This window comes from Myiozetetes cayanensis, unplaced genomic scaffold (assembly GCF_022539395.1).
Source record: "Myiozetetes cayanensis isolate MyiCay16 unplaced genomic scaffold, myiCay2020 scf108, whole genome shotgun sequence".
NCBI lineage: Eukaryota > Metazoa > Chordata > Aves > Passeriformes > Tyrannidae > Myiozetetes > Myiozetetes cayanensis.
This window is the reverse complement of record NW_026086694.1, coordinates 96,775-117,884: the sequence shown is the minus strand read 5'-3', so window position 1 is coordinate 117,884 and position 21,110 is coordinate 96,775. Positions and strand designations below refer to the sequence as shown.

The following is a 21,110-nucleotide window of genomic DNA, read 5'->3' as shown; positions in this document are numbered from 1 at the left end:
TTACAGTTTTTCAATAAAGAGTAAGAAAGAAAAAGTATGAATTTCAGGCGTTCGAGTTCAGTTGATCTGAAGTCAGGGTAAAGACACATGAAAATTCAGTGTTCATACTTTGATTAGCTATTGCCGAGATGCCATGGCTAAGGATCTCCATGTTGCATCTAGGATCCTGACTCCCTGGGTTACAAAAACCCTTACTAATGTATCCTAGAGTACTGTGCACTTCAGGTCATCTACATTATTAGTGTGGGGGTTTTGCTAGACAATATGGTAATTAGAAGAAAAATAACACTTTCTAATTTAGTGGCAGAAGTTATATACACTGTGTGCTTATTTGCTGCTTTACAGAGTTCTTCAAATCCCAATTGTATTTCTTGGGGTCAAATAAAAATTTTTATTATAGTAAATTTAATTTCTTCAAATATGCAACTATTCGAACAGCAAAATATTTTAAGGAAAGATTATATTTTTAGAGTGGAAATGTATGTACCTTGAATTTTCTTTAACAGAGTGAAATTATTGTATTGATATCAAATTTGTAAACCAGTCATGGTGCAGAGTGTCCAAGGTTGGACTTGGCTCCCAGCCAAGTGCCTGGACCACAGGAAAAAAACCTTCCCCCCTCCCTTTCCCTCTCTTCGGACAAACCAAAAAGACTATACAAAATCAAAAGAACCCAAACCAAACCGAATTCCAAGTAACACACATTTATATATATAAATAAAATTATATACAAGATATCACCCACAGGGAACCCCCCAGGAGGGAAAAAGAAAGGGAAAGGGAAAAAAGAGAAAAAGGGACAAAAAACAAATATTTTCCTTGAGATAGCAGAGAACCGTATCAACAACCACCGGCACTCTCTGTTTCTCAAAGCCAACCAGGCCCACTAGGCCTCATTCCTTCACCCGTGCAGAATGATAGCAGAGAACCTTTGCTTTCAGTCCACCAGAAGAAAAAGAGCAAGAGCTTCCTCTCCCTTCTTGTTTATACCCTTGCTTACGTAAAAATCGTATGGAATACTGGGAACGTGACCTTGGTTCCTTGGTTACAACCTGGTTACCAAGGAAGACCTGGACTCAAAACCACTACACAGAGGAAGGCATAGAGAAATTCAGCAGTAAATTCTGAAGTGTCAAAAATAGGAGACTAGAAACAGACTACTAGTGATCTTAATGATTGTTACTGCTTCCATTATATTAATTTTATTTTTTAAAATCATATATCTTTGACAATTACAAAGATTTGGAAAGCAAAGTGAGGTATCAGTCTTCTAAGAATGAAATCCAGTGTTAGAAGGAAAAATACTTTTCTGCTATTGAGAACTGTTCTGAATAGAAATGTCATTAATTCATGGTGCAAATATTAGAAGTTTATCTGTGGTGTGAATTTACTAATGACAGTAGAGAAGGAAATGGCTTTTTGGATAAATCTAAGTATTTAGCATATAAAAATGATACTGACTTAGCATACAGGACAAATATTCAAAGAACGTCTTATGGCTGTCACTGTTTCTTAAGATTCCAGTCCTAAATCTATTTGAAGGAAATACTTCAAAAATCCCCGGGGCTATATAGGCCTTCTCCTTTATGTGTTATTTGTGGGCTAATATGCTGAATTAGCTGGTGGGCTGCTAATACTGAAATACTGAATTCTGAGACCAAAAAAAACTTAAAGGATAATGTATAACAAAGTATTTTACTTTTTTTTCTGTATATTTTAGCTATAGTTATAGTAGTTTATAGCAGTTTACTTACTTTTATTTATATCTGTAAAAATAAGAATGAATATGAAAGGAAGTAATGAGGAAGGCTGGTTTATTTCATAGATTATAAATAATTTACAATAAAGGTTTCTATATATAGGCAATTACATAAACTCTCATTTGCATATCTGCAATTTGTCTTTGTACAGTCCTTTATATCAGATTATACAGGTCCCTCTGGTGGCTAATTTCTGTCCTGAAGTCTTAATATACAGAGGCTTATCATGTTTAACACAAAGTGTTCTTCTAGTACAAATAACATTTCTTTCAAACAGTAATTCTTTGTGCATTTAACTTGATTTCATAGAATCATAGAATTGTTAAGGTTGGAAAAGAGCTCTAAGATCATAAAGTCTAACTGGCAACCCAGCACCACCACCATGTTCACCACTAAACTGTGTCCTCCAATGCCATATCAACATGTTTTTGGGACACTTCCAGGGATGGTGACTCCATCACTTCCCTGGCCAGTCTGTTCTAATGCCTGACAACCCTTTCCATGAAGAAATTTTAGGTAATATCAAATCTAAACCTCCCCTGGTGCAACTTGAGGCCGTTTCCTCTCATCCTGTCACTTGTTACCTAGGGGAACAGGCCGACCCCCACCTGGCTACAACCTCCTTTCAGGTAGTTGTAGAGGGGGATAGGGTTACCCCTCAACCTCCTTTTCTCCAGGCTAAACAGCCCCCCAAGCTCCCTCAGCCACTCCTCATCAGACTTGTGCTCCAGGCCCTTCATCAGCTTCATTGACCTTCTCTGGACATGCTTCAGCACCTCAATGTCTTTCTTGTAGTGAGGAGCCCAAAATTGAACCCAGGATTCAAGGTGCAGCCTCACCAGTGCCCAGCACAGGGCACAATCACTTCCTTGGTCCTGCTGGCCACACTATTGCTGATACAAGGTAGGATGCCATTGGCCTTCTTGGCCACCTGGGCACACTGATGGCTCACTTTCAGCCACTGTTGACCAGTACCCCCAGATCCTTTTCTGCTGAGATGCTTTCCAGCCACTCTTCCCCAAGCCTGTAGCGCTGCAGGGGGTTGTTGTGACTCAAGTGCAGGACCCATCAATGAAGATATTCAACAAGGCTGTCCCCAATACTGAACCATAGGGAATACCACTTGTGATTGGCCACCATCTGGATGAAACTCCACTCACCACCATTCTCTGAGTCTGGCCATCTGGGCCCAGAAAGTGTTTTTAACTCAGCTGAGAGTACACCCATCCACAACATGAGCAGACAATTTCTTCAGGAGACTGCTGTGGGAAATGGTGTCAAAGGCTTTACTGAAGTCCAGGTAGACAACATCCACAACCTTTCCCTCATCCACTAGGTAGGTCACCTTGTCATAGAAAGAGATTGGGTTTGTCAAGCAGGACCTGCCTTCCATAAACCCATGCTGGTTGGGCCTCATCCCATGGTTGTTCTGCACATGCTGTGTGATGGCACTCCAGATGATCAGCTCCATGACCTTCCCTGGCACCAAGGTCAGGGTGACAGGCCTGTACTTCCCTGGATCCTCCTTACAAACCTTCTTATAGATGGACATCACATTTGCCAATTTCCAGTCACCTGGGACCTCCCTGGTTGACCAGGACTGAATGATTGACTAAATGATTGAAAGTGGTTTGCTGAGTTCTTCTGCCAACTCCCTCAATACCCTTGAGTGGATCCCATCTGGCTCCATGGACTTGTGGGTGTCTAAGTGGCATAGCAGGTCACTGACCATTCCCTCCTGGATTATGGGGACTTCATTCTGCTCCCTCCCTATGTCTTCCAGCTCAGAGAGCTGGGTACCTTGAGGACAACTGATCTTGCTATTTAAGACTGAGGTAAAGAAGGCATTAAGTACCTCAGCTTTTTCCTCATCTTTTGTTACTGTGTTTCCCTCCCCCATACAACAAAGGATGGAGATTCTCCTTGGCCCTCCTTTTGTTGATGATGCATTTGTAGAAACCCTTTTTGTTGTCTTTTACAGCAGTGGCCAGATTAAGTTTTAGCTGGGCTTTTGCACTTCTAATGTTCTCCCTTTATGACCTCACAACATCCTTGTAGTCCTCCTAAGTTGCCTGCCCCTTTTTACGGAGGTGATAAACTCTCTTTTTTCTCCCTGAGTTCCAGCCAAAGCTCTCTGTTCAGCCAGGCCAGTCTTCTTCCCCACTGGCTCGTGTCTCAGCACATGGGGACTGCCTGTTCCTGTACCTTTAAGATGTCCCTCTTAAAGCGTGTCCGGCCTTTCTGGACTCCTTCGCATTCAGGACTGCCACCTGATGCCCCAAAAGGCACAATGAAACTGCTCAGAGACAATTTTGGGTCTTTAAGCAGCAAAGATATTTATTTCGAGCAACGTTGGGGTGCTAGCCAGCTCATGCTGGCCAAAACTAGCTTCAAAGGTCTCAGTGAAAAGTCAGGTAATTTATACAGTTTTGGTGAGAGATTACAACATCTTTACATGCATATTCATATAATTGCAACTAATCATAATATTCATAATAGGCAGAGTCTGGGTGGGGTTTGGGGTGGAGTCGTCTTTCGAGGTGTTGTTTTGGTGGTCATTCCTGTTTCTTCAGCCTCAGGGGATCATCTTTTTACTCTTCTTCCTCGGCTTAACTTTTCAACTTTCTTTGTTTTGCTGACTCCATGATGGTGAGTTTTGCAAGACTTGGACTCATACCCCTATTTCGCCCCTTATCTCTTCATGTTCCTATCCTATCTCTTCGTTCATGTTCCTATCTAGGTGTGCAAGCATTCTCTGGCCTGCAAGCGCTATCTTGGATACCAGGTACCATCCTTTAAAATTCTTAAGACCTAGCTTCTATCTCTAGCCAAGTATTCTCTTTGGGCCCTCGTTCCATTTCACACCCAAGGGACTTTCTCAACCAGTCTCCTAAACAGGCCAAAGTCCACCCTCCAGAAATCCAAAGGAGCAGTTCTGCTGATACCCCTCCTTACTTCTCTCAGAATTGAAGACTATCATTTAATGATCTCTGTGCCCAAGATGGCCTCTAACCATCACATCACCCACCAGTTCTTTGTTCACAAACAACAGGTCCAGCAGGGAACCTTTCCTGTTTGGCTCACTCACCATCTGTGTCAGGAAGTTTTCTTCCACACACTCCTGGAACCTCCTGGAGTGTTCACTCTTCTGTGTTGTATTTCCAGCAAACATCTGGTAAGTTGAAGGCCCCCATGAGAATGCGGGCCAGCAATTGAGACTTCTCCCAGCTGCTTATACAATATTCCATCTGCCTCCTCATTCTGGTTGGGTGGTCTGTAACAGACTCCCATCAGGATATCTGCATTATTGGCCTTCCCCCTGATTCTTACCCATAAACACTTGACCCTTTCATCACCACCAGCAAGCTTCAGACAATCGAAGCACTCCCTAATATACAGGGCTACCCCACCGCCTCTCCTTCCTTGCCTATCCCTTCTGACGAGTTTATAGCCATCCATTGCAGCCTTCCAGTTGTGTGATTCATCCCACCATGTTTCTGTCATTGCAACTATATCATAGTTTTCCAGCTACACTATGGCTTCCAGCTCCTTCTGTTTGCTGCCCATTCTGTGTGCTTTGTTGTAGGATGAACTTCAGTTGGGCTAATGCCCTCCTTACAAAGGTTTTTTTTCACTGCAACCTAAATAACTTATCTAGTCAGTTTTATGACCTAATTCTTACAGAATTTACTTTAAATAGGTTTTTTTATGTTTAGTATTGCTGTGGTTTAACCCCAGCCAGCAACTCAGCCCCATGCAGCCCCTCGCTCACTCCCCCACCAGCAGAACTGGGAGAGAATCGGAAGGGTAAAAGTGAGAAAACACGTGGGTTGAGATAAAGACAATTTAATAGGGAAAACTAAAGCTGTGCACACAAGCAAAGCAAAACAAAGAATTAATTCACTCCTTCCCATGGGCAGGTAGATGTTCAGCCATCTCCAGGGAAGCAGGGCTCCATCACACCTAATGGTCACTTGGGAAGACAAATGCCATTACTCTGAATGTCCCCCCTTCCTCCTTCTTTCCCCACCTTTATATACTGAGCATCACATTATATGGTCTGGAATATCCCTTTGGTTGGAGCCAGTGGTCCCGGCTGTGTCCCCTAGCCTCCTTGCTGGAGGGATGGTATGAAAAGCAGAAAAGGCCTTGGCTCTGTGCAAGCTCTGCTCAGCAATAACCAAAACATCTCAATGTAATCAACACTGTTTTCAGCACAAATCAAAAATGTAGCAGAAAATCTCTGCTTTTCTTTCATCCCAAGTATATGTTAAATTAATAGTGGAGATAATGTGTATTCCAGTTTATTGACAGATCAGTGACTTCTAGCTTTATTTAATTAACCTAATAATACTCACCAAAAAAATTTGGTTTCTTCCGCTATGAAAATTTGATGCTGCATGAAGTAGAAACTGCTAGGAAGTATGAGCTATCTTCTAAGATCTTGCATCTGAAATTGGTGGGATAATATAAAATATGTTTCAAGATAGTTATGAATATCCAAATAGCTGTTAGTTGGTCAAGAATGATTTTCCATTTTAAGCTACTGAATTTCTGTGCCCTTATCTCACACGTGGGAAACTGTGTGTGTGTTTGTCCCTGTATTAATTTTTGCCCACTACACAGTTTACCCAGAAGGTATCTTTGAAGGCCAACTGAGAAGACTCAGCTGTACTGCATTAAAAAAAAAAAAACATGAACAAAAGCCAAATTTAGATTATTTATTTTTATCATTTTGTTCTTATGTCACTGTTAGTAGTTGTTCGTAATTTATTTTGTTCCTCTTATTTTTACATTTTTCTTAAAAAATTAATAAAGACAAACCCAGAATTTTTTATTGTAATACAGATAACAATGGGAAAGGCAAAATTCTTGCTGTCTTGCGGCAGACAAAAAAGACACTCCGTTGGTGTGCAGGTAATAGGCACTTTATTAACAGAAGGCTTCGTTTTGTAGTCTTTTCTTCTGTCCATGCATATACATGCTATAATTCATTGGTTAAGTGTTGTTGTTCACACGCTGCAGTTCATCTTTTGATAGGTGGTCAGTGTCCCTTCAAGTGCTGGCAAATCTCAAAATAAAACCTGTTATTTATGGCAGTTCTTCCTCCTTTTCTGCTCTCCCACCTTCCTGGTGTTTACATTCTTTTACAAGCTCACAGATGTAACTGATCAAATTCAAGGCCTAAGCTGTCTACAGCCCAGCTGTTTCCCACACTGTCTCCTTAACCCTCCAATTATACAGTGATCTGCAGATGGCAATTATTACATATGTTATGCCATTACTCAGTGTGAGAGGGGTGCTGGGTCATCTTTTAACTATAGTAAATATTTCTTAATTGATTTTCTGCTGGCTCGATCTATCTTTCAAATTTGGAATTGGCCAGATTGTGATTTACAAAGTAACCCCGCCTTCTTGACCACACAAGTAGGCAGAGAAAATCTGGCAAAGAGGAATAGTCACAAGTTGTCTTCTAAGTGTATCAGTAAAAGCATGTAGAATTTGGGTTGTAAAAAACACAAACCCATAAAAATATTTCTTGTTTTCTTTTGCTAACCATCCAATTAACTTTATGGAGGGGCTAGAAGAAGTTTGCATGTGTTAAAACATTGTAAAATTAGTGCCTTCAATTGTTTGGGTTAAATAATAATGGAAGTAGTTGACAATGTTTATTGTCCATGATTGCTCTTGATCAGCTGTTACTGGTTCTTGCACATATAGTAAAGCATTTGACTTTTGTCCCCTTCGTGCATTTAGGTATTAAAACTAATAGTATGTCCTTTTAATCAAATGTTGCTTCCACAGTTAACAAGATTCAGAAAAGTACAGTTATATTGCCTCTAATTCTTTTTCTCCCTCCACCAAAGACAGAAATTGGCAATTTGGTCAGTAACTGATCAGTAATGATGGTTAAAAAAAAGTTTGGTCTGTTGCTTTTCTGGAGTTGCTGTAACCTATTTTGCTTTATTTGTCCATGCAGAAAAAATTGTCACAAGGCTCCTGGTAACTCCAAGTCATGAGAAAGTTTAGGGTCATGGATGTCAAATGGAGACATTAGTTCATGGTTATTTTTTTTTAATAATTTTTAAATTCTTCTTTCTGGGAAGGCTATTGAGTAATCTATAGTTGCGAAATTTGTCAGTGACTTAGCACAGCTATAATGTCAAGATCTTCACTGCCTCACAAGTTAGTGCATATCAGAAAAATATGTCCTGGCATCCTTGTCAACATGCTGGTGATCCTTGTTTATTCTGAGGAACACATATGGGAGTGTTTCTGGAGTGCTAACACAGTTTATATTTTGAAGTATTAAAAATAATGGTTTATTTGGGTATGGTGTTCCTGCTGAAAGCAATGTGAAGTTTTCACAGGATACAAAACTGTTGATAAATCATTACGTTTACTATTTGGATGGCTATCAAACTGGTTTAATCTGAATTATTACTGCCAACAGTATTTCAACCCACATTAATGCTTCCAGCATTGCCTGTTAGCAGAACCATAAAGCATCAGTGCTTCAAGTTAGTAAACATTTCAAAATCCAGATTGTACCTATACTTTAATTACTTCTGATTTAGTGTACTCAACGGAACTATTGTTCATTTGATTTGAATAATATGGCTCAGGGGGTGGGGGGTTAGTGAAAAGTTCAGTATGAATTTGACATGCTATGAGGTCTTTTCTAATTGCTTACATGGCATTTTTTCCTAAATGCTTATGGAGCACTGCTAACATGGCTTTGGTTTTGTTTCCCCAAATTGAATGTAAGAGCATAGTAGTGAACTGCACCACGACTAGGAAGCTAGTGCAAAGTAACTAGCATACTGTAAATGCACAATCGTGCTCACTCCTTATTAATATTCCCATTTAAGTTAGTGTGTTGTGTTAAACCACATCTATCGAATGAAGCAACGTACAAGATGACAAGATAAAGTAGATGAAAAAGGGTTTAAGAATAACTGCATTCCTCTAAGAAATTTTGGAAACAAGTTAGTCTTTTCCCAGAGACTGAGAGGCAAAGCAAGGTCCATGGAATATTGATACTTGCTTTGATTAAAACTAATACCTTTAAGAATAAACTGCTTTGAGAGAAACACTTGACAGTGCATCATGTGGCATTTCTTTTATCCATGGGTTTGTTTGATAACATAGTACTTTATAAAGTTTATAAAAATGCTTTTCTAGGAAGCTAAATGGCAACAAAGTAGATTACAATAAACACTAAAAATGGTTAATACTAATTTTTAGCAGTTCTGCATGACATCATTGAGCTCCTTTTCCACAAGGAAGTATAACAGCAAGTAGTTATTTTATGTTTTTATAAATAATTTTCTTTATTTTTTATGTAAATATTATGAATATTTTAATGTGGCCAACACTTGTGATATGTTTAAATAGCCAGAAGTGTTTCAGTTCTCTAAGTCTGTGCCCACACATGATTTTACACAGAAGGTTGACTGAGGAATGAGTTTAGTTTATCAATGCTGACAGTACCCAAGGGATTAATAAAAGTATTCTTTGTAAAAGAAGACAGTCCACTGCTATATTTCAAAAGTTAATGGGACAAATTAAGTGTGAATATCTTTAAGGACTTCTATAGAAAGCTGAGTCTGAGGCATTGTTTTTTTACATATTTAAGGGTGCTGTGCTATAGAGTTCTGTTTTCAAAGAGGAGGTACAAGCTCAAGGGCTGTACCAACAAATGTGTATTTATTCCTATCCTAGATCTCTATTTGATTTTGCCTGCAAAAGTTGGGTCTATTCATAAAAAACAAAGCTGTCAAAGCTGGTGCAGATTTTTGGAAGTCTCAACTACTAGCATAGATTTTTAATAATTACACATACCTAAATTGCAAACTTGTTTTATTTTACAATTTATTTCTTATTAAATGTCTGGAGAGTTTTAACTGTACATGTTTTGCTCCAAAAGTCTCTTAGTGCAAGTGGAAGTCTGGTAGCATTACACTGCCAATATTATCTGAATATGCCAACCAACTGGGAATTTAACATTATTTGGCAGGCAAAGCTACAAATGCGATAGTCTGAGGAAGCCAATTAACTCTTCTTTTTAAAGTACTTGTGTTTTAAGCAGTAGGGAGCCCCTGGTGGTCTAGTGGTTAAGGGCGCGGCGCTGTCACCACTGAGGCCCGGGTTCGATTCCCGGTCAGGGACACTCCCTGGGCAGATGGAGCTCGTTAACCGTGTAAGGCAATCCATCTACGTCTTGAGGACCTCGCTGCCACCGTCCAAGCTCGCTTGGCCCTGGCAGATGAACCTTAGGATTAAAGGGTGGGCTCAGTCCTGCACACACTGTCTCTCACCTAAAAAATCCAATGCGCAGGCTGGAAGATGTAAAGACCTTCCCTGGATCTTCGCTCACGAAGACTGGCCATTATTTATTATGTTTTAAGCAGTATTAAGAAAATCATACTGAAAACTGAGGTTACTCTTGCTGGAGCATCCTTGAATATAGTGTTGTAAAGGAAGTTCTTGCCACACGCATATACATATACACACACACAAGCCCATACCTGAACTTGAAAGCTTGGTGATGTTTTCCTAGTGTGTGAAAAATTCTTTGAACTCATTCTATTTCAGAAGGAAGAGCCCATCTAATTCATCCACGTTTCCTGAAGTATTCAAAAAAATGAAGAGCTGTTTCTGATATCAAGCAAAAAATTTTGTAAAACAAAAATCCCAAACTCAACTGCATTCATCTACTGAACAAAAGGAGAAAACAGCAGAAAACAAAATAGTGTATGTTGTTGATATATATATTAAAAAAAAAAAAAAATCTGTAAAAGAACTGTTGTAGTTTAAGCCCAATGGCCACTAAGCACCATGCAGCTGCTCACTCAACCCCTCACCTCCCCACCTTGGTGGAATGGGGAGGAGAATCAAAAGTAAAACTTGTAGGTTGAGATAAGAACAGTTCAGTAATTGAAACAAAAGTTAAATATAATAATATTAGTCGTAAATAATACTGATAATCAAAAGGGAAAACAAAACAACAAAACAAAACAAAACAAGGGGTGAACAATACAATTGCTTACCACCCGCTGACTGATGACAGATCCCGTGCCCAAACCCAGATCAGCCCCCATTCCAGGTAACTCTGCCCAGTTTATATACTGGGCATGATGTTCTATGGCATGGAATGTCCCTTAGTCCAGTTTGGGTCACGTGTCCTGGCTATTCTCCTTCCCAGTTTTTCTTTTGTGCACCTCCTCATTGGCAGAGCATGAAACACACACACACACAAAAAAAAAATTCCTTGATTTAGGCTAACTATGACTTAGCAACAATCAAAACATCAGTGGTTTAACAACATTATTCCCATTCCAAACACAGCACTGTACCAGCTACCGAGAAGAAATGAACTCTATCCCAGCTGAATCCAGGACAATATCCACCCCTTATTCCATGTCATTTACGTCATGCCAGGTCTCACACTTCCCAGTGCCCCATCACCTTCTCTATGTATCTGTTTTGATAGATATACATGCAGACATCATTCCCTTAGTCTATGGAACACCTCTGTCAAATGTTCATAAAAAGTCCACAAAAGTGTTTGTTGAATTAATTTAGTCCATGACTTTGGCCTCCATCCTTGGTAACAGTCTTTCAAGCAGGAAAGATGGTGTGAGGTGTTGGATTGTTGCCTGTTGCACATTTGAGTCAGTTCTGATTCCAGTACTGCTGCACTTGTTCAGTTTTATCAAAGTTCATTCGTCATTGGTGGAAGTGCAACGATCAGAGGGAAGTCAGGCTCAGATCCCCAGACCGCCTGTGGTTAAGACTGATGCCGTGAGGTGCTCAGGGAGGTGATACACACGTAGCCACCATAGAGGTCGTAATACACAGCGTTAAATAGTTATTAACATCATACAGTTCAATTTATTCTCGCCCAAAAGCAAATCCCCTTGAGGCACACACTGGACTCCCTCATCCTCTCGCATTACCCACGAAGTGCACCTGGGTCCTTGAGCAAAAGCAATCCCACAGGTGGGTTTGCCTTTGCCTGAGGCAGGAATAACCCAGACTGTTTTCCCCAGCATGCTTTTAATGGGCATTGCAGGAACTTTATCCCCCTCTAAAGTACATAAAAGTTTTGATTGGGCAGGGCCAGCCCAATTGCCAGATCCTCTGGTGTTGACTAACCAGGTGGCCTTTGTCAAATGTGCATCCCAATGTTTGAAGGTCCCAGCACCCATCACTCTCAGTGTAGTCTTTAACAGTCCATTACATTGTTCAACCTTTCTAGAGGCTGGTGCGTGATAGGGAATATGATGCACCCACACAATGGCCTAAGTGTCTATGAGGTTGTTTAGAAAATAAGTCCCCTTGTCTGACTCAATTCTTTCTGGAGTACCATGTTGCCATTGGAGTTGCGTTTCAAGCCCAGGATAGTGTTCCAGGTGGTAGCATGGGACATGGGATATGTTCCTAGCCATCCAGTGGTTGCTTCCACCATCATAAGCAGATGGCATTTGCTGTCATGGGTTTGGGGGAGTGTGATAGAGTCAATCTGCCAGGCCTCCCCATACTTATATTTCAGCCATCGTCCTCCATACCAAAGAGGCTTTACCCGCTTGGCCTGCTCAATTGCAGTCCATGTTTCACATTCCTGCATAACCTGTGCAATAGTGTCCATGGTTAAGCCCACCCCTCAATCACAAGCCCATTTGTATGTTGCATCTTTTCCCTGATGTCCCGAGCTGTCATGGGCCCACCGAGCCAGAAATAATTCCCCCTTGTGTTGCCAATCAAACCCACCTGAGCCACTTCAATCCTAGCAGCCTGATCCACCAGCTCATTGTTCCGATGTTCTTCAGTGGCCCAACTCTTGGGTACACGAGCATATGCGTGATGTACCTGTGACGGAATGACACACGGACTTCTTGTTTGATGGACAGAAATCACTTTATCGCTAATGATCCAGGGGTTTTATACCATTCACTTTCAACTGGGAGTGGTTAAGCAAATCAAGGCAGAACGCAGCTGCAAGCCACACATCAACCACACTCACAGGCTGGCTGGCCACACAGACACCACCCACACAGACCTTGGAGTTTCAAGTTACCCTTATACCCACCCCCCACATGGTAAATTGCAAACTGAGAGCTCAACTCCGTCCCTGGACAGTAAATCAAGGCTTTAGATAAAACAATACAAGGTCATCTAGACATTTCCCAGGCCTTTCTGATTTTCTTCTTTCTTGTTCTCACACTGGCTTGCTACATGTACCTTCACAGCCAGGATCTTCACCCAGGCAGCAATATCTTACCACAATGCAGCAGCCCAGATGGGCTTACCTCTACACTGCCAGTTATTCTTCCATTGTTACAATCACCCCCACAGTGCGTTTGCCACCATCCATGAGTCAGTGTAGAGATAAAGTACTGGCCATTTTTCTTGTTTAGCAATGTCTAAGGCCAACTGGATGGCTTTCACCTCTGCAGTCTGACTCTATTCACCTTCTCCTTCAGCAGTTTCCACGACTTGTCATAGGGGGATCCATACAACTGCTTTCCACCGCTCTTGCTTTCCCACAAGACACCAGGATCCATCAGTAAACAAGGCATATTGCCTCTCACATTCTGGTAATTTATTGTACAGTGGGGCCTCTTCAGCACTTATTACCTCCTCTGGTGACATTCCAAAATCTTTGCCTTCTGGCCAGTCCATGATCACTTCTAAGATTCCTGGATGATTGGGGTTTCTTATCCGAGCTCATTGTGTGATCAGTGCAACCCACTTACTCCGTGTAGCATCTGATGCATGATGTGTAGAGGAGACCCTCCCTTTGAACATCCAACCCAACACGGGCAACCGGGGTGCCAGGAGGAGCTGTGCTTCAGTACCAATCACCTCCAAAGCAGCTAGAACCCCTTCATAAGCTGCCAGTATCTCCTTTTCAGTTGGAGTATAGCAGGCTTCAAATCCTCTGTATCCCTGACTCCAAAACCATAGGAGTTGACCTCAAGTCTCCCCTGGTGCTTTCTGCCAGAGGCTCCAGGCAGGGCCATTCTCCCTGGCTGAGGTGTAGAGCACATTTTTTACATCTTGCCCTGTCCAGATTGGCCCTAGGGCTTCTGCATGAACTTTCTCCTGTGTGATTTGTTCAAAGGCTTGCCATTGCTCAGGGCCCTATTGGTAATCATTCTTCTTCTGGGTCACTTGACGGAGAAGGCTGACAATCAGGTTGTAATTTGGAATGTGCATTCTCCAAAATCCCACAACACCTGAAAAAGCTTGTGTTTCTTTCTTGTTAGTTGGCGGAGACATTGCTGTTATCTCCTCTTATGACCAGGTGACCCACCTGGTGGATGAGGGGAAGGCTGTGGATGTAGTCTATCTGGATGGCATAGGTTCTGAAAAATCAAGTGGGAATTTTTTTTCTTTCCCTTACATCACTGTGAAAGAGGGATGTTGAAAGAGGGAGAGGGAGGGTGGTTTTTTTGCTGGGGTGATTGAAACACACACAAAAGAACTGGCAGCCTGCATTCCAGGCTGATGGCCCTCAGAAGACTGTGGGGGGGAGGTAATTATTTTTTGCTCTCCTGGGGAAACGGCGGGCACTCCGCTTTTGCCCTGACTCAGGGAAGGTGTGTGTGTGGAGGGATTCCGTGGTTCGTTTTGTTTTCGGCCGAGTCATCTGGCTGCTTCTGGCCCCGGTTCGCCTCCGTTCTTTTGCACCCTGTTCTGCCCCCAGCCCAGACCTGTTGGGATTTCATCGGAGAGGCTCAGCCGATCTGCCCAGGAACCTTTGGGGGAGGAGTCCGCCCTTCTCTCCTCCTCTCCCGTGTTTGGCAGCGGCTTGTGCGCATCGACGAAGGGGGGGAAATCCTGGCCAGAGCCAGCTGCCGACAGTGTGAGTTTGTGGGAAGAGACCCCTTTTTCCCCTTCCCCTTCTCAGTGTGGGGGAGAGATCTCCATTTTGGCTTCTCCTGCACACCAGCTCCCCACGCGGTGACCACCAGAGCCCAACTGCACCCCCTGCGGACCACCACAGAGCAACTGCAGGCTCTGCTCCTCCAGTGATCCAACAGCGCCCCCTCCCGATCGTGGTTAGAATTGTGCCAAACGGCAGAAAGTACTGAACTGGTTTTTTTGGAGGGGACTTTGGGTGCAGAATTATTGTTTAGTTGTTTTTGTGTTCTTTTGTTGTTCTACCAATACACATATATCCTTTAATAAAGGGCTGGGTTTTTTTCTTTCTCCACACTACCTCAATTGGAACCTCTTAATTTCAGTTTTACGGTTGCTTAGAGGGAGGAGCTTGGTCTTCCTCATAACTCATCCTCCTTAGCAAAACACTTCAGTCTCATTAAACTGAGACACTGGACTTCATCAAAGTCTTTGACACCGCCTCCCACAGCATACTCCGGGAAAAGGTGGCAGCCCACGGTTTGGACAGGTGTACTCTGTGCTGGCTTAAGAACTGGATGGAAGGCCAGGCCCAGAGAGTGCTGGTGAAGGGGGCTGCATCCAGTTGGCGGCCGGTCACTAGTGGTGTCCCCCAGGGATCAGTGTTGGGCCCAGTCCTGTTTAATATCTTTATTGATGATCTGGATGAGGGGATTGAGTCCACCATCAGCAAATTTGCAGATGACACTAAGTTGGGAGAGAGTGTAAATCTGCTGGAGGATAGGAGGACTCTGCAGAGGGACCTGGACAGGATGGATAAATGGGCTGAATCCAATGGTATGATGTTTAACATGACCAAGTGCCAGGTCCTGCACTTTGGCCACAACAACCCCATGCAGCACTACAGGCTGGGGACAGAGTGGCTGGAGAGCAGCCAGGCAGAAAGGGACCTGGGGGTTCTGATTGACGGGAAGCTGAACATGAGCCAGCAGTGTGCCCAGGTGGCCAAGAAGGCCAATGGCATCCTGGCCTGTCGACGTGGGGAACAAGAGGGGTTGGCACCACAAAGCTCTTGCTTGAAGGTAGCGGTGCAAAACAGGGTAATTTATACAGTCTAACTTCTATGATTAAAACATCTTAACATACATATTCATATGATTGTAACATCTAATCATACATATTGATAATAGGCGGAGTCTGGGCGGAGCCCTTTTTTGGCCCCCATTCTTGGTGGTACATCCGGTCCTTCACCCTATGGGGCTGGAGTCTTCCGTAGTCTTCCTCCATATGACCTCTCTACCTTTCTGTTGTTTTTGCCCCAGTCACTGAAGCTTGGAGAAAGCCTTGGCTTTAGGCCTATTTCTCCTCTTCAAATGTCTACCTTGGCTGACTTTGCCTTAATTTATGGCCTACAGACCCACTGTATAATGTTTCCAGCCTTCTTCTTAAGATTAGGTCCAAGGAACGGAACAGAACAAATTTTTCTTTAGCAATTTAGGCAGAGCAGGTATGGAGGGGCTTCTCTCAACCGAGCAAGATATTTCAGTTAATTCTTTAGACCTTGCTCATGTTTCACTTTGACTCCAGCTCGTATTGAAGTTCCAGCGTGTCCAGTATGGCAGCACTCAGAGGCACCGTGACTTCATTCAGACCACAATAGTCTACTGTTGACCTCCATTCTCCATTAGACTTTCACACTGGCCATGTGGGGCTGTTAAAGGGTGAGTAGGTCCTGCTGTTCTTCAACCTTCAGCAACCCCACAACAGAAGAGTCCTCTGAGAAACCGGGCAAGGTAGAGAACTGTTTAATTTCCTCCCTCTCCCAGGCAGCTATACCGAAAGCCCACTGGTACCCTTTGGGGTCCTTGAAATACCTTCTCCTGAGATAGCCTATCCCAAGGATGCACGGAACCTCTGGACCAATTCCAATGGTGTGCTTTTACCACTCATTCCCAATCAGGCTGATTTCAACCTCCAATACAGTCAGATGTTGGGATCCCCCTGTCTCTACAGAAATACAGATGGGTTTTGTCCCTGCATAGCTTGATGGCATTAGGATACACTGTGCACCAGTGTCTACTAAAGCCTTGTACTCCTGTGGGGCTGAGGTGCCAGGCCATCGGATCCACGCAGTCCAGTAAACCCAGTTATCCGTCTCCACCTGGCTAGGGGCAGGGCCCCTCTAATACTGAACACACCTGCTAACTTCCTGTAGAAATGGACTAGAACTTCTCTCTATAGAGTCCGTACTATGACCAGCCCTTCCATTCTGCCTGGAAAACTGTCCACTGGAGACTGGAGCAGCAACTTTCCAGGGAAAACATCCATTTGTGGTTGTTTTTCCCTGCAATTCCCACACCCGTGCCTCTAGGGTCAATATAGGTTTTCCATCCCTCTTCCTCATGTCCTGTCTGTGGTCCCACAGGTAGAAGCACAGCGTACCCCATGCTGTGTACCTTCTGTATCCTCTCTCTTGAGAAAAGAGAACTCCTGCTGTCAATTGCTGAGATACCAGCCTATACAGGTGGGGAGTAGGTAAGATCCTCTCTGGATTGCTGGAACTCCAAGATGAGGGAGGAAGAAATACTGTCTTCATATTCCTGGAGTTGCCAAATTGCATCACCCACTGTTGGTGACACATCATCTTTCCAAATTAATGTTGCCAAGGGATTGGCATGTGCCGTTGGTGTGCTCTGTATAAATTTCGACCACATGGGTCGTAGACATTGGACTTCATCTGGATCTGTGGGGAACATGGAATATCGTCTTTATAGGGATACGTTTCCCTCACACTTGACAAGAGCCACCTCCAGAGGCTAAGTACTTGTGTCTTTTCCCCCATCACTCTGTCAATGCTGAGTTCCTTAGCAAGTGATCCCAGCTGCCTGGCTTCCTTACCCTCTAATTCTAAACCGTTAGCCCTGTTGTCCCAGCATCGGAGCAACCAGGTGGTAATATGCTCAAGTAGATGACAGCTAAAATCTTTTCATATCTCCTGCATCTCACTCAGGGATAGGGATCGAGTTGTGGTTGTCTCTACTGTCTTCTCTTCCTGTTCCTGTGATGGCCTTCATAATGGCACTGAAAATGGCCCTTATGACGACCCTGCTTCTTCATCCTCTCCACCTTCTCTGACCTCCTTGTCCTCCTTGATTGTCTTTGCTGCAACTTTTTTACTAGGTGACATTTCTGTACATTTCTTCTGCTTCTGTACAGGGGCAATTGACACCATCACATGTTGATTCTGTGTTTCGGTGGCAGCACCTCTCTCTGGGGTTTAAGCTGCCACAGTGTCTGTCACGGGGATTGGAGCAGCTGCAGGGCCTGTTGTCATCTCATTGTCAGATTTAGAGACCTTCTTTTCCTCTGGAGGGTACTGAGCAATGTTGAACATGGCTCAACAGGCCTGGGTCAGGCCCCAACATGTTGCAGTGATTTGTGTCTCTCTGGGATTATAAGGGTGATATCACACCTTTTTAAAATATTTTACTAGTTTTTCTGGATTCTGCACTTGTTTGGGGGTAAGGTGCAAACACGTTGGAGGTGTCCGCTGCCCTAGGTACTCTCCCATACTATCCCACACAGCTCAGTACTCCAAACTATCCAGCCTTGTGGCAGACCTCTGAGTGATGTTCTTAATTAACTGTCTGACCTTAAACAAGACCTGAACCATATGTAACAACATACTGGCTCCTATCAAAAGGACCAGGTTGGTTTCAAGGGTATTCAAAGCATATTCAAAATCTTTAAAATTCTCAAACCCTACTGTAATCAGCCTGGAGGAGAAGGAAGGAAGGAAGGAAGAAAGATGTAGGAAGGTATCTCCCCCATAGGTTGTTTTTCTGAGGAGAAAAGGCCAAAAGTGTGAATATTAGTCATTCCCAGTAGGTGATTCCCAAAGCACAGAGGTGCCTGCAATGCTGAATACATACACCACTGGGTAACTCCCATATACTTCTGGGTACCTCTCCCAGTTTATATACTGGGCATAGTGTTCTATGGTGTGGAATATCCCTTTTGGCCACTTCAGGTCACCTGTCCTGGCTGAGCTCCCTCCCAGTTTTTGTCTTTTGTGCACCTCCTCACTAGCAGAACATGAGACACAAAAAGAAAAAAATTCCTTAACTTAGGATAAACATGCCTTAGCAACCACTTAGCAAACTTAGCATCAGTGTGTTATCAACATTATTCTCACACTGAATCCAAAACACAGTGCTGTACCAGCTACTGAGAAGAAATGAACTCTATCCTAGCTGAAACCAGGACATCGGTGTATGAACATATGTGCTTGTTGCTGTGCAGCAAACAAGAATTCCAAACCTTGGAAACTTTTTTCAGATCATCAAGAATACTTTGGGAGTTTTGTTTTAAGGTGAATAAGTTTGTAGTTGTTTGTAGGTGAGATTTTAAATGTAATTGAATTACTGTACTTTGCAATTCAACCCCCTTCTCGAAATTCATTGTTTGAATGGGTTGTTATTTTACAAGTGCAGTAGGTTTAGATACATGGTCCTCCGTCAAAGTTTCAGGTGACTGCTACTACTATGTTCCATATTTTCATATGAAAATTCTTTTTGCTTGGAAAGTGTTTCTGTGAAGAACAAATAAAAACATCTGCCTCACCAATAAATGTTTATAGTCATGGTAACTTGAAAGAAGGATAAATTTGTCATCTCTCTTTTTGTCCTCTTCTACCCCTGAATAAAAGTACTACAAAGCAGGAAAGAAATTGCTTTTGGATTATCAAGAAATAAAATTACAGTAATTGCTCAGTTCTGGGATGGATGCTTCTAAATCTAAGTTGGCACTGCCTATTGAGTATTGATTTAGAATGGAAAGTTAAAATAGTGTATATCTTAACCTTAATATTAGGAGGGCATGGATGGGGGAAGGACTTCCGGGGGACCCACTGCCACGATACGTTGTATGTGAGTGTTGTTACACAGAAATTGCCCCAGCACAGGCTCTAAGGAGGAAATCTATGTGGACCCTTGGATTTTTAATCTCTAAAAGACATGTAAAAATGTGGGTTTGAGTGCAGGAAAATATAATGAAACGATGTAGGGAAGAGTTTATCCACAAAAAATCAGAATGTATTGGAACTTTAAAAATAATAAACACAGTAGAACATAATACACTTTATTGCACATTATCTGGCTGTGTTTTTCAAACTCTATCATCACTATGTAAAGGACTTTAAAAAACAGCAAAAAAGATGAGACAAGACCCTTTTCTAAACCCTTGGCATGATTGCTGGACCTAATCCCATGTTTTTCTTGCACATGCCATGTGATTGCACCCTGTCTCAGTTTAAATGAGACACAGGTGTTTTGTTGAGGATGAGTTATGAGGAAGACCCAAATTCCTCCCTCTAAGCAATTGTAAATCCAAAATTAAGAGGTTCCCATTGACGGGGGAAAAAAAATGTGGAAAAAGGAAAAATAACAACCCTGTAGTAAAAGATATATGTGCATTGGCAGAAACAATGAAAGAAAACAAGTAAAACAACCAAACAATACTCCTATACTGACAAATAATCCCCTTCAAAACAAACCAATAAACAAGCACAGGGAAAAAAAGGTAAACAGTTCAGTTTGTACCCTTTGGTGCAATTCTAACCATAGTCACCAGGGGGTGCTGTGGGATCACTGGTCATTGCCACATGGGGGAACACCCTTTGGGGTGTGTTGGAGAAACCGAAAATGGGTTCCCCACACACACACACTGGGAAAGGGGAGAGAGAGGAGGGAGAGAAACAACGTAAAAAAAGGTCCTTCCCAATGGGAACTCACTCTGTTCTGCTGGCTGAATCGTGCAGTATAGTTTTTCCCTCTGATGTGTACAAGGGCCGCTGCTAAGAAAGAAACAAACGGGAAAAACCTCCCGAAACAACTCCTCTCTGATGAAAATCCAAGCAGAATCCACAACAAAACCCATTCTGAGCTCTTACTCCGACCTTGTTCCAGCTTTAATAGCCACCTGAAGTTCTCTGTCCTTCCCCCCCCCATTTCCCAGGAGATGAGAGGAGAGAAAAAAGTAAAAAGGACCTCCTCACCCTTCCCCAAAAGTAAAATTCTGAGGGCCATTAACTAGGAATATGGCCTTAGCAGCAGCTTTTGTGTTTCTTAACTGCCCATTTAACGCCCCTCCATGCAGGGGGCAGGGAAAAATTCCTGCTTAGGTTCTAAGAACCGGCAAAACTATGACACACCCAAGATAACCTGTTCTATAATCTTCCTGGGCACCAAGGTCAGGTTGACAGGCCTGTCGTTCCCCGACTCCTCCTTCTGACCCGTCTTGCAGATGGGTGTCTCTTTGGTTAACCTCCAGTCATCTGGGACCTTCCTGGTTAACCAGGACTAATGATAAATGATGGAGAGCAGCTTAGGGAGCTCTTCTGCCAGCTCCCTCAATACCCTCTGGTGGATCCCATCAGGCCCCATAGACTTGTGTCTAAGTGGCTCAGCAGGTCACTAACTA

The 21,110-nt window shown here is 42.9% G+C and overlaps 1 protein-coding gene across 2 annotated transcripts in view; it reads left to right on the top strand.

The window, feature by feature from the left end:
• Positions 1-21,110, top strand: part of LOC126635116 (F-BAR domain only protein 2-like) — a 106,408-nt gene that overhangs the window by 3,912 nt on the left and 81,386 nt on the right. The gene's annotated exons all lie outside the window — the stretch shown is intronic.